Source organism: Geospiza fortis, unplaced genomic scaffold (genome assembly GCF_000277835.1).
Source record: "Geospiza fortis unplaced genomic scaffold, GeoFor_1.0 scaffold116, whole genome shotgun sequence".
In the NCBI taxonomy this organism is placed as follows: Eukaryota; Metazoa; Chordata; class Aves; order Passeriformes; family Thraupidae; genus Geospiza; species Geospiza fortis.
The window spans coordinates 17,889-31,846 of record NW_005054542.1 but is presented as its reverse complement, the minus strand read 5'-3'; positions in this window follow the sequence as shown (position 1 = coordinate 31,846).

Sequence of the window (13,958 nt, the reverse complement as noted above, 5' to 3'; positions counted from 1 at the left end):
TTAAGCATGGGTAATCCTACCAGCTATTTAATAGTTGTCTACATTTTTCACCTACAAATGTTGATTCTGTTTCCCAAAGTGTAAAAAACATTTCCATTTGGTTGTTATCATAAACAGTGAGGCAAAATTATATAGAAACTATGTATTCCCTATTAACCTATATCAGGGCTGATCTTACAGAGTGAATCTTAATATTTCATTAGCTATGTATTGCTTTTGTCACATTGTACTACCAGGATAAAAAGATATTACTAATTGTACCACAAGAAACCTCACAAAGTCTCTCCACTGTTATGTTTCAGCTCACACTTTTTTTTTTGTTCTGTTTTTATGGCTGCTTGCCTTGCATCTCAGCCCCAGTTCTTTTCATAAATAGGGTTATGCAGCCTGGTGGTGTGACCTTCTTAAGTTTAGGGAATAGCTCGGGGGCTCTGCACAGTGAGTTAAAAGGGCAGTGCAACTGTAGCCAAGGTTCTGACTTTAAAAATGGGAGACCAACTATTGACTAGATTTCTAATAACACGGCATTGTGATTGCTGAATTTTCAGCAGCCTGTATATTATGCAAACATCCTTCTGTCAGCAGAAACAAGAGGTCTCAGTGAGCAAGAATACCTTGATAGAGTTAACAATTCAAGGTCTTTCAGAGACAATGTTGCCCTCAGCAGCACAGCATTGAGAAATAACAAATTAAACTTTCAGAATATTGCAGAAGTGGGTCTCAGAGGACAGCTCAAGCCAAACACAAAAAAGAAGATTTCTAGCTGACAGAAAAGTGACAAATGAGTTGCCCTCAATCATGACAGATAACAAGAAAAAAGCTGATCATCTGCTTCTTACAGTAGAAACTCTTGCTTCCTTTCTAGAAAGCTGAAAGATTTGAAGAAAAAAACCACAACCTCTACATGAAAAAACATATTAAAAGTGCTACTTATTACATAGAATTTATTACCTACCCTTCATAAGTACAGTGGAAATATTCCAAAAAACATCTGAAAGACTTGTGTGCATTGTGACAAGGGCACAGACTACTACACAAGGGAGGAGGATAGTTATCAATTTAATGACTTCAAACAGAAATGTCACACAGATCTCGTGCTCCTTGGACCAACCACATTTTTTACTTCAGGGTGAAGTACTAAAGGCACACAGAACAGAACAGACCAGAATATTCAAAGCACTCAGAATTTCTGTCAAGGCTTTTGCCACTTTTTTCCCCCAGAAATTGCCAATGTTAAACTAGTTAATAAACATAAGTAAGGAAAGTGTACTTTATGTTCCTGTTACAACATTTTCAACTTCTGCAACAAGCCACTGGTAATGTTTAGAAATTTGTAATATGCATCACTACTGTCTCTGTGAGTAATTGGAAGGTTATAATGTAATGAAGATCATGAAAATTATTAGTATTTTTGTCTATGCTTTAGACAGTTAGCATAAAATTTTAGGTAATGAGAAATTTCTGAATTTACAAAAACCCATCTATTATTTACGCTTTCAGAATTTATACCAGTAAGACTGTTGAAGATGTGTAGTACGTAGCACAGTGTGAGAAGCTGTTGATTTTCTCCAGGATAGGTAAGGAATCTTTCTGTCAAGCTGTGACAGGCTTATTTGCAGGTTCAAACATAAAGTCCCAGGCTATGGGAGGTGATAACTGGCCTAGGAACTTTGTGCCCCCAGATGCTTCCACACACCTTGGCAACCAAGGAGCACCTGCTTCAGGGTAATTTTCAGTATTTCTTCACCCAAAAGGTTGACTTCCCTTACACCACAACAGCAGATTCCACAGAATCCATTATACGCTAACAGTGTTAATTATTTATTATATAATTATTTAATAGTCAATATAATTACACTCTAAACAACGCACATAAAAGTGCAGGGCCACTTGGGAAGAGGGAGGTACATTCCTTTGTGCTCTCCAGAATACATCTTCCCCAGAACAGCAAGGCCATCAACATGAGGGCAAACCACAGAGCCATTGTTTATATTAGAATGTTCCTGAGGTCAGCAAAATCAAGAGACAAGCAGTGTGATGCACAAAAAAATCCTGCTGACCAATAACAGCTATAACTACAGCACGATTAACGCACAGCTGCCATTGCCTTGTGCTCTGTTTGTTCCCCAAAAAATGCTGTGGTGAGTTGACACCACCAAGGTGCCCACCAAGCCACTGCATCACTTTCCTCAGACAGGAGAGAGAAAAAATAAGATGAAAAATCTTGCAGTATGATAAATTTAACATTCCTAGTAAGAGTAACATTTAGGTAAAAGTCCCACTATTTGAAATTTCAGTATCGTGTTATGAAGTGTCTTCAGACTGGTACTATTTTCCATGGCTGCAATACGCTATTAGTGAAGTAGATTGGTAAAATAAAGGTGGAAAAACTTCTGAAAAGTAGTTTTTGTGAGCTGAGAGAACTACTTAATAAATACTCTTCAGTCAGCAAATGGAAGTGTTCATATGACCTTATGGGCATTTCTTTTATGCTAATCGTTCCATTCCTCCATCAGCCTTTTGCAAAATGACTGTTTTCTGGGCAGCTATGCAAAGACTCTCAGATGACACACTGTGTTATCCAAAGGAAGCACTAATTCCAGAAGATTAATTTATCCATGCTTGAGGCTGCCAGGTCTTGTCCCCATATCTATCTGAATTCAATGTGACCTGCAATAGTTAAATTAAGCTTATAACATGATAAATCTACTGTATTTAGGAGAATTAGTGTGTATTCACAACGCAAATGTAAAATAATCTCAATTAAATTCATTGCCAAAAAGACAGCTATTTTTAATTTATTTGTTCTAATAAAAGCTTCACTCCATATGTTCTATAATGTAAATAATCTCTGGAATAAACAAAAATATTTTTGGAATTGAGTTCAGTTTCACATGTTTTGTCATTTTAAGTAATGATATTAACACTCTTTATAAAGTGAGCGACTGGTGTGTTTTTTGGGTTTTTTTTCCTTTTATTCATCTGTGAACTGTTTATAGGTAATTTAGATGAGTAGTTATTATTTTTTTAAAAGAAAAATCTCATTTAGCAGTACTACACTGAACAAAATGTTATTTGCCTCTACACATAATATTACACTTCATTAATTGACTTACAGTATTTTACTGACCTGATGTAGTTGACTAATAGTCCTTAAGTCAGAAATAACTACTTTTCTTTTAGTCATATCCTCTGATAATTGTGGTTTTCAAAAATCATTTGATTCTTGAGACTACTTCTTGTTTATTTTGTTCAACATATCTTTTAGCTAAGCAAAGACACAAAATGACTAGTGAGGGCTGAATTCCTTAAGAGTCCTTCAATCATTGAATTAGACCCATCTGCACTGTCAATAGAACAGCGCAGGATCCATGTTGAGAAGGATGTTTAACTACACAAAGGTAGATTAGATTAGATTTGGAATTACAGATTAGACTTGGAATACAAAACTGTATTTAATAGGAATTTGTCAAAGATGACTAAATGGAATTGAGCTCTGTGTGACAGCCAAGAAACATATCTTAAATGTAAATCTATATTCCATTCTGAAATGCAAATTTCTCCTCTTGTCCTATTGACTGTGATCAGTAGTATCTTACAAAATAATTACATACCCATGTAAACAGGTCTTCTTTTTCTCAGAATCGAGCTGAAAGGTTTTTATTCACCTCGTGTATTCAGATACAATTGTTACATTACTCATCATCTCATTTGAATTGCATTCTCCTTTAATCTTATGTGAGACTGCAATTCATGGATTAGAAGGCTATTGCAAGCCATTAATTGCTGTCCTTAAAAATCTTTTGAATTATAGATAAGTGACATTTTGAATTCTGCAGTATGAAATTTAAAACGATGATAGATATTTAAGTATTAATGATCAATTTGGTCTTTACCAGTCATTTAATGACCAACTAGAGGAGTTTAAGAATCTTAAATGCTATAGAACTTAGTGATTTAATAACAGTGTCTGATGACTAGAAACCTATGAATGACTTCTTCATGTCATGTCATCTTAAAGGAAAAGTTGCTTTCCTCAAAAGCCTCTTGGCACTCAATACTGAAACTGAAAAAGCACAGGGAAAAATGAAGATGGGAAATTTTATCTGGTTTTCCTTTTCCTTCCAGTAAAACATTGCCTCTACCCTACAGCATTTCTTCATGCCTATATATTTGTAATTGTCTTAAGAAATCATTCCTTAATCTTTTTCTTTAAGAAACAATTTCACAGGCAAATAATTCTGTGTCAGAAAAAATTTCTTGTTATTTAACTTAAACATTTCATCTGTAATTCCCATTATTCCTTTGCATACCCTAGGCAATATTATCATTATTCCTTTACATACCCTAGGCAATATTCTAATTGATTCTTCCATCTCTTCGGTGTTTATATCCTTCAAATATTCAAGTAGAAAACAGTTATTAAGCTTCAAAATGTTCTCAAGACCATTCATCTGCTTTAAGCAGTACTGTGTAGCTATAACAGTATACTTGGCGTTTAAAGGATACATATCCAAGAAACATCAAAAAAATTTAGCTCCCCAGAGCACGCTACAAATAAAATGTTAGCTACTTCAGTGATAGCTATTGTGCAGGTCTTAGTGATGCCTCAGTCATTTGGAATATGTCCTCGCAAGAAAGAAAATGTGTAAAACCTGGGATTATACAATACTCATTTTTCAAATGTCTCCCTAATGCCTGGGGTCACTAAGAATGAATAGCAATTCATGGCTAACAAGAGAAATTCATTCATGGTATAGTAAAAATAATGAGAAACCAAAACAGCAAGAAAAATATGATAGTCATTTTCAAGGTTAATGCAAGAGTTTCAGCTGCTGACTGGTATTAAAAAGTTAAAATTCTAGAAGCTGAACTGATTGCTGAAAAGGATCATGCAGGATCACACACAACCACAGAACCATTGGTTGGAAGGGACCTCTGGAGACCATTTCACCCAACCCCCACCCCTACAGGAAGATCACAGAGTATGTTACACAGGATTGCATTGAGATGGGTTTTGAATATCTCCGAAGAAGGAAACTCTGCAGCTTCTCTGGGCAGCCTATTCCAATCCTCTGTCCTATTCCAGTCCTTTCACCCTCAGAGCAAAGAATTTTTCTTTCATATTTAGACTGAACTTCCTGTGTTTAAGGTTGTGCTCATCACCCTGTTTCTGGACACAGGAAAGAGTCTGCCCCATTCTCAGTCACCTGCCCTTAAGCCCTTGTGTGCATAAGTTCCCCCTCAGTCATCTCTTCTCCCATCTAAACAGGCCCAGCTCCCTCTGCCTTTCCTCATTTAAGTGAGATGCCCCAGCTGCCTCAGCATCTCCATAGCCCTCAGCTGGACCTGCTCCACTCCTTTCTTGTCTGTTTTGTCCTGATGAGCCCAGAACTGAACACAGCATTCCAGGCGCTACTCCTGAGCCCTCACCAGTGCTGAGTAGAAGGCAGGATCACCTCCCTTGCTGCCAATGCTCTTCCTAATGCAACCCAAGGTACCACTGGTCTTCTTGGCCCCAAGGGCACTGCTGGCTCATGGACAGCTTGTTGTCCAGCAGGACGCCCAGGTCCTCCTCTGAAGGGCTGCTTACCAGCAGGTCAGCCCCCAGGCTGTCCTGGTGTCTGGGGTTGTTCTTCCTCAGATGCAGGACCCTGCACTTGGCTTTGCTGAACTTCATTATGTTCCTTTCTGCCCATTTCTCCAGTCTGTCCATGTCTCCCTGACAGGCTGCAGGACACTCTGATGTATCAGCCCCTCCAGCCAGCTTTATGTCAGTGTCAAACTTGACGATGAATAAAGTCAGAACCAATGACAGAAGAGATATGTTGACTTTCAAAATAAAACACACGTACAATACATGTGCATTTCATGCAAATCACAGCAAATCTGCACATCATGAGGAATTAAATTGAGAAAAAGAATACTGTAGAAGTAGATGACCAGATATGTTAAAAAAAAAAAGAAAGGAAAAATATATGTGACACTTAAAACATGAGTACACAGACAATAAAGATCTTTTAAAAGCTTATTGGATGCTAAAAAGCTAAAAAATTTGTATAGGCCTGATTAAGAATATAAAATTGATGACCCTAAAACAACCTTAAAAATTAATAAAAATAAATCAATTTTTAAATATAAATTTATAAGAAAAAATGGAATTTAGCTTTATTTACAGTGGTCTTGAGGAAATCAGATAACACTTTCCCAGAGTATGCATCAAAAGCTAAACACACAAATATGAGAATAGTATTCATTATGAAGAGCACATAAAAAATTTTCTTAGGTTGGAAGATGTAACTGGGGGTGTGTATTCTATCACCCCCTCATAGAGGGACGGCAGTTATCTTCTATTAATTGGGCAGCTTTCTTTAACTCTTCTACAACCCATTCTCCATCTGGGGAGGTATCTTCTGTTGATGGGCCATTGAGTGTCACTGCTTGACTGATAAAATTACATCATCCCCTTGTGGGATGCTCCACCCAGGGGGAGAAGCCAAGCATTCCTACCTGGATATAATCTGAGATTAAGAACACCACAGGCAGCCTTTTCCTATTGCATTCCCAGAGGAGCAGCTTCTTTTCCACTGGATCTTCAGAGGAAGACCAGGCCTATCTACACCACCACTAGACCTTCAGAAGAAACCTACACCCTTCTACAGGATCACTGCTTCAACAGAATCAAACCTGTCACTGCAGGAGGATTGCAGCCATCATTTAATTGGACTGCTACCAACACCCTGACCAACAGGGTGCCACGTCATATTCTGACTCTGTCAGTGGTTTTTTGTATTATTGCATTTTTTATTTTACTTTTATTTTATTTCCTAATAAAGAACTGTTATTCCTACTCCCATATCTTTGCCTGAGAGTCCCTTAATTTCAAAATTGTAATGATTTGGAGGGTGAGGATTTACATTTTTCATTTCAAGGGAGTCTCCTGTGTTCCTGAGCAGACACCTGTCTTTCAAACCAAGACAAAAATAATTACAGCTTTGGGAGTAAACAATCAACATACTGATGGATTATATGTCAGTATTTGTCCTGGTACATTCATTATACATGTATGACTTTCCCAGTGAACAGGATATATTCCAAAAAGAAGAAGAAGAAAGACTTGATAGAGAAATGTTGGGGAGTACATTTATGGAAGCTAAAGATCAAATATTATCTTTCAGAATTATGAAGATGGGTTAGTGCAATTAATTCAGCTTCTACAAATGTTTCTGATACAAAAAATTCCTGCAATTTTTGCATCTCTGCTAATAGACACTATAAAGGCATGATAATAACTAATAAATTAGAAATAATTCCGTGCTGATAACTGTTTAGTAGAGGCAGACATATTGTAAAATTTGCTGCCTCCCATTTACTCAGCTAAAACCTGAAAACTTTCACTCCTCAAAAATTTTTTATGTAATTGACAGGTTGTTTTGGTTAGTTTGGTTTGTTTTTCTGGTACAGTCCATACATATATGTTGATGACATGGTTTTACACTGGCCAAACACCAGGCACCCATGAGAGCCACTCACTTGCCCTCCCCTATTACAGCTGGGCAGAGGAAAGAAATATTTGACAATATAGGGTCCCTCCCATAGGAGAGAGCTCTCCATGAACTTCTCCAGTGTGGGTCCACTCTCATGAGCAGCAGCCAAACCCTTCCACCTTGTCCTTTTTTTCCCCATTTTTTCTTTTCCTTTTCTTCTTTTTTCTTTTCCTTTTCTTTCTTCCCTGCTTAAAGAAGCCTCAACTTTTAAGACTTCATTTGAAAATAAATCAATAGTTTAAATATTGATGAAACGTACTTTTGCCAGAAAGATAATTATGGCCATTGCAGTGTGGTACACAGAACATCAACATATTCTCTTTATCTTAGCATTCAGAATGTTCTTCTGTTGTACATAAAATCTAGTTTTTTCCTCAGCTCAGTTTAAAAGAGAATTTGGTTCTTGTATTTCCCAGGTTTCATCCCAACGTCTTCCTTGTATAAGGGGTGACAGTGCCACTGTCTTTGCTAATACCTTCAAGTTTTTTCTGCCTTAAAAATATCCCCCAAATTAGGCAACAGTTTTATTCCTGACACATTTAGAGATAATTTAAATTTGAATTAATTGGAAAATAGATATGAGCTTCCAGTTCCATCACTCAGTGTGGAAAACTACTGTGTATTCTTTGATCCAGCGTCCGTGTAATTAAGTGGACTTCTATGTCCCTTTTCTCTGCTCATGTCTAAAACTAGAAGACAGAAATGTGGCCAAACAGTCTAAAAGGAAGGTCCTGGCCTGACTGGACTGCCAGACCCACAGTTCTTTAAATCAAAATAAAGTCTCCTGTGTGCAAAAGACAGTGGATCAGGGTACGGGTGTGTATCACATCAGCCAAAAATTGTTACATTTTAATCTAAAACTACAACAAAGAATTTCATACACTTTCTTAGCTTCCAAATATAGGTAAGAATTTTTTATGTTTACTTGATTAAATACAAGTTGAAGCATTCAACCATATATTTCTTCAGGTCTATTTACTGTAGAGAAACACAGCCACTGAAATTTAATGGCAGTGAACCAAAACATGACGAACTGAGGCAATTTCGGTTTTGTTGACCATTGCTCCAGGTCATTGTAATTTAATGAGTAGTAATCCTATTTAAAATATGTTTCAGGCAGCAAGGTGCCTGCTGGGAGAAAGCTGCTACGCATGAACAGGTCACTATGTATTGCGTGCATTTGACCATTCAATAATCGATTCACCCTTGTTATGAGAAAATAAATGCTAAAGTCCTAAAAGTTAATTTCTATAGAAACATTTCCAAGGCTATCGAAGTATTAAAAAGTTTTTATGGGTTCTTATTTGTTGCTTTTTGTTTTTAAATCTTTTTGCAGTTCAAGATGTATCTCACAGCAACACCCACTTAGCACTAGATACTTGGCTTTTAGCCTCATCCTAGGCTTGAAGAATGAAGTTTTGATTCAAAGACTGCTATTACTTTGAGTGAGGAAACCTGGGGATCAAGTAAACTTTTTCCAGTTTAAAGAAAAAACTACCTTGCCAGAGTTTTTCTTTTTTTTTTTTATTTCAATCAACATATTTTCTTTAAGACAGTCCTCTTGGAGCTGATTCTTAAAAAAATAAATAGGCATTATATTTTTAAAGTTAACACCAGAGACTCAAAAAGTATCATATTCATTTTTAGTCCTTTGTTTTCAATTATTATACAATTGTATGTTGGAAGAGTACTTGTTCGGTGCATTTGGATTCCTTGGCTAAGCCTCAACTCAGCTAATACTGAGACTGGATCTAAGGGCAAATTTGCCATCTACAGTCAGTGATTCCTTGTTGCAGGGCTCTCCTAGCTCTTTCTGCCAGCCTTTGCAGGAATAAAAGTAAAAATTGCAAGGACATGCAATACAGAAATGGCCTGAAAACCTTTGTGCTCCGTATGTCTTACATAGGTTTCTGACAATGCTTTGCAATGACCTTCATCACACAAAAAATATGGACTGTGTTCTTTTTTTAAATTGTGGAGGCCTTTCTGCTATAGGATCAGAAAAATATTGTAGCCAGTATAGAGACAAACTTTGAATGATGTTCCCACCACACACTTCAATTTCAAAGGTGTTCACACTTAGAACACCTAATTCCAGGTCTTGTGCTACCATGGGTTTCAGGTCACTGACAAAGACTAGCACTTCAGCTACAGCAATAATCTATCTGAAATGCTCAGATCCAGCCTTTCACATGTTATTTAAGTTTTAATAATCGAAATAGTTTGTGATGCTTATGCTAGCACTTCCAAAAAGTGATGACTGAACTACCTCTTTATGTGGCATCATGGCATCAGTATTTGTAATAAGTTGAGGTTGAATCTTCCATAGCCAAAATCAACAATATTAAACTGTCAGTTTCAAATGTCCCAGCTCATCTCTCCCACAACCAGATGCTAATTTTGTTTTTATGGCTATATTGCAGTAGAATAATTCCCTTCCTAAAGGGTTAATATTACAATTTTCTCTGAGCTGGCTTTTGGAAGGCTCTCTCTGATAGCTTTACTCTCAGTCTGCTTCTCAAGTATGTATTTTTCTCTCCCTCTTTCAGACGAAAGTGTTGTTGAAAATCTGTCAGGAAAACAACATAAACCTGAAAGCAGCAGAGGTATTTCTGCAGAATGATTTCTGCTCTCTCATTTTGAATGTGGAAGAAGCCTTTCACATGCTTATAATTCTGTTCCCAGACAAATGTGTGCCAGACGTTCCTCAATCCTGACAGCCCATTTACTGCGACAAGCAAAGACTTATTTCAGCGACCCGTTACCAATCACTGGAAGACAGAACAGCTTTGAGACTTACTCTGTTTTCTCTCCAGAGGATGAACCAAGATTTCATTGTTTTTTCGACTGAAAGCAAATGTGGAATAAAGTCTATCACAAGGAAGGTTTGGACTTTTATGTTAGCATCATATCCTTTTAGAGTTTCCTGCTACCCTGTGGCAAAACAGTTTGTAGTATCCAAGAACATATGTGGGAATTAGCCCGGCTGTGACTTGGAGTCAGCCAGATTTTACCCCAAAAGACTTGACTGTGAGTTTCAAGCCCTGGGATCTTTTGTTTAACTCATGGTGAGCTTGAGAGTTCTTCCATGAGCCTTTGGTGTTGTAATGCTAAATTGTCCAAGCTCTACTCCCCCACTGGTTACTTGTTTCCCCTGTATGGTTATAGTTCTAGGATGTTCTACTTCCAAGTGTATATATTGTTGCTCCACCTTTGTCTTGGGTCTTTGGATCCAGCACCCTGTATTGAGTTTGGCTTCTCCATGTTTGTTGCTTTTCACCCTTTATTAAAGTTCTTTTTGGGCAACTACATTGGACCCACACATTTTCATTTTCACCACTCTCGCCCCTGAAGTCAGGGAATCAGAGAGGTTTGTCACAGCCACCCTCACTGTGTCAAAGGTACTAATCACTGAACAGCCCTTATTTCTTTTACCTTCTCTTCCGCTTAAAATTCCCTCATGTTCTACTCTAACATTATAAAATTCATTCTGAATGCCAACACACCAGGAGAACAGCTGTTCTTTTCTACCCCGTAATTCTACTGAAGTTAATTAAGTGCTTTCTCATAACTAAAACCTTTAGAGAGCTAAAATTAACAGCTACTTTAATTCTTCTGTGTATCATGTTTCATTGTAATTTGCCTTCTGGACAGACAGTAGTCAGTGACTTCACTCCAGTCTAGAAGACTGTCTTGTTGGTTGGTTGGTTGGTTGGTTGGCTGGTTGGTTGGTTGGTTTGTTAGTTGGTTTTGTGGGGGTTTTTTGGGCTAATGTTACTGTTCCTTCTGTGCATGTAAAGGTCAAGACTCTATTGAACCCTAAGGAGAGATTCCACTCATTCTCACCAGACAGAATGTCCAAATGCATTCATCAAAATGATCAACTACTACAAATTTTTGGTCCTTAACCATTCATAAGACTCCACAAATCTGGGGAAACCTGGAGGGTTACAGATATGTTTCATAGATTGAAGCTTGAATCCTCAGTCTCCCCATAATGTGGTGAAAGGTGATGTTAGTTTCAGATATACATTCAAAATGTAGGAATTCACTTTCATGCCCAAAACATTTCCAAGATTTAAGTCTAATTTCGAGGACTTGCATAATATTTAAATGAAAAATAGTTGCCATTATGTCCCTGATCAGAAGATAATTTCTAGTAAGTGTTTGCTGCATCCAAATGGTTACTCAATATGACAACAAGAGTGACCTTTTTTAAAATTTGCTTCCACGCATACAAATCAGCAAACTCATGAAATCACAACAAATAAGACTGGAAAAAAGAGGCTTTAGTGCATCTACTTAATTGTATTCAATGCATTCTATTTAGGAAGAAACAAGATAAACTCCATGGGAAAATAAAAGCTTCATTACTGTAAAATTAGAAAAGTCACAAATCTACAAATCTTTTCCAGAATCATTTGGAATTATGATTTTATGAAGAGGCACACCTAGGAAGAATTGAAAAGTATTCTATACAAATCTGAGAACTGGTAAGTAAAAAAAACCAACTATTATAATAAAAAATACTTTCCCACCTGTCCATGAATAAGGACCCTGTGTTTCACAGTGAGCCAGCAAATGCTGAAATACAGAAAAGTAATGAGGAATTTTTAAAGAGTCAATGAAGAAATAACATGCATGAAGAAAGGGAAGATAATAAAAAAATACAATTTTTCTTCTCACAGACACAAATTTCATGCATCTTCTACTCTCATGAGCTAAAAAGCATCTGGTTTGTCAGCAGAACAGGAGATAAAATAGTAACAGCAAACTGGTGAATGAATGATCCTTTTTATTCTTATGCCTCTGCTTTTATTATGGGTTTGGGTTGTTAATGACTATTTATGCTTAGGAATATTTTATTGTCAATTTCAGAAAGCAGAAATCTGAGGCACTAGCCATGGCAGACACACTAGAAGGTGTCATGTAGATACTAAACAGAACAGAATATTAATTTAAATTAATAAATAATTAAATCCTCTACATGGGTGATGATGAGGAGTAAAAAAGTGATGGAACAATCGTATTTCAAAGTTTAAGGCTTAGGCAGATTTGGGAGAATTTGGCATGGTATTACACCGGTGTTTTTTGACTGAAGAAGTTTTCTCCCAGACCAGAAAACAGCACCGTTCGACAAAAAAACCCACCACCCCTCATAAGTGATTGTGTTTCATCTAGAGAAGATCCACACACAAAAAAAAACCATTCAGCCTGTACGGCTTTTTAAGAGAAGTACAGAAAGGTGAAGATATTTCAGACCATCTGTGGGCATTGCTGTCTTCCTCTGTTAAAAAACATGCAATTATCTTTATAATACAGTTAACAAATTATTCATAACACATACCAACATTTCTTCTGTGATTGCTTTTGCAAGACACTTGGGTCATATTTGAGGATGGGAAAATCTGAAAAACTTCATGAGACGTTCATCAGGAAGTTCCAGAAGACAGAAAGACATCTTCTGCAGATTAGGACTTCTTGAACTCTTAATGAGGTTGTCAGTAACGCCAACACATCTTAAATTTGATTGTCAAAAGAAATTTGCTCTTCAAAGCCAAAGAAACTGAATACTTCAAATAAAGCCATTCTTATGGCTTACTAGATTACAATTCTGATCATTGATATTTGTCTTTATATTGATACAGTCTTCAGTGAGTCTGTAACTTCCATTGTTTCAGCCATATTTTTTCTCTAGTGTTTTCTTCTCCAGTAGCTTATTTGTAATTCATGGAAATTATCTGGCCTTTAATAAAGACTTGTAGAGAAAGGAATTGTTCCTACCTTTTTTTGCCTTTTCACTTCCTACTTTTTCACTTGAACCAGATGAAAATACCACAGAAAAGGCCTCATATTCATTTCAGCACTGAATCCATCTCAGTAGCAGCAGCATTTAACTGTTTTTTGTACTATAAAACTAATTAGCAATCAAGGTAGTTTTTCTCCGAAGAATATAATGCTGGTGAACAAAATTTGTTTGTCCTCTGGTGCTTTTCTCCATAAAATGTGGTACAAGCCACCAGTGGAACAAAACAAAACAACCCCTAAAACCAAACAACAAAAAACCTGGTCTGTTTCCACACACAAATTTCTCCAGTTTGCCTTTTGAGATAACCACTTGTCTTGGTTTGAAAAACAGGTGTCTGCCAAGGAAGGCAGGAACCTCGCTTGGACTGGAGAATATGACTCCCTTTCCTCCAAATTTTATAGCTTTAAAATTAAGCAGCTTTCAGGCAAAGATGGGAAAAGGAAATAACCATTCTTTACTAGAATATATATGTGTGTATAACAAGGCAAACAAACAACAACAGCAGCAGCAACAACGAACAGAAAAATCGGAGGCCCAACAGCAGCCTCCTGTCGGCCGCCAGGCCATTTCCCCTTTGGTGCAGTTCCGGTCGCAGCCGGCCG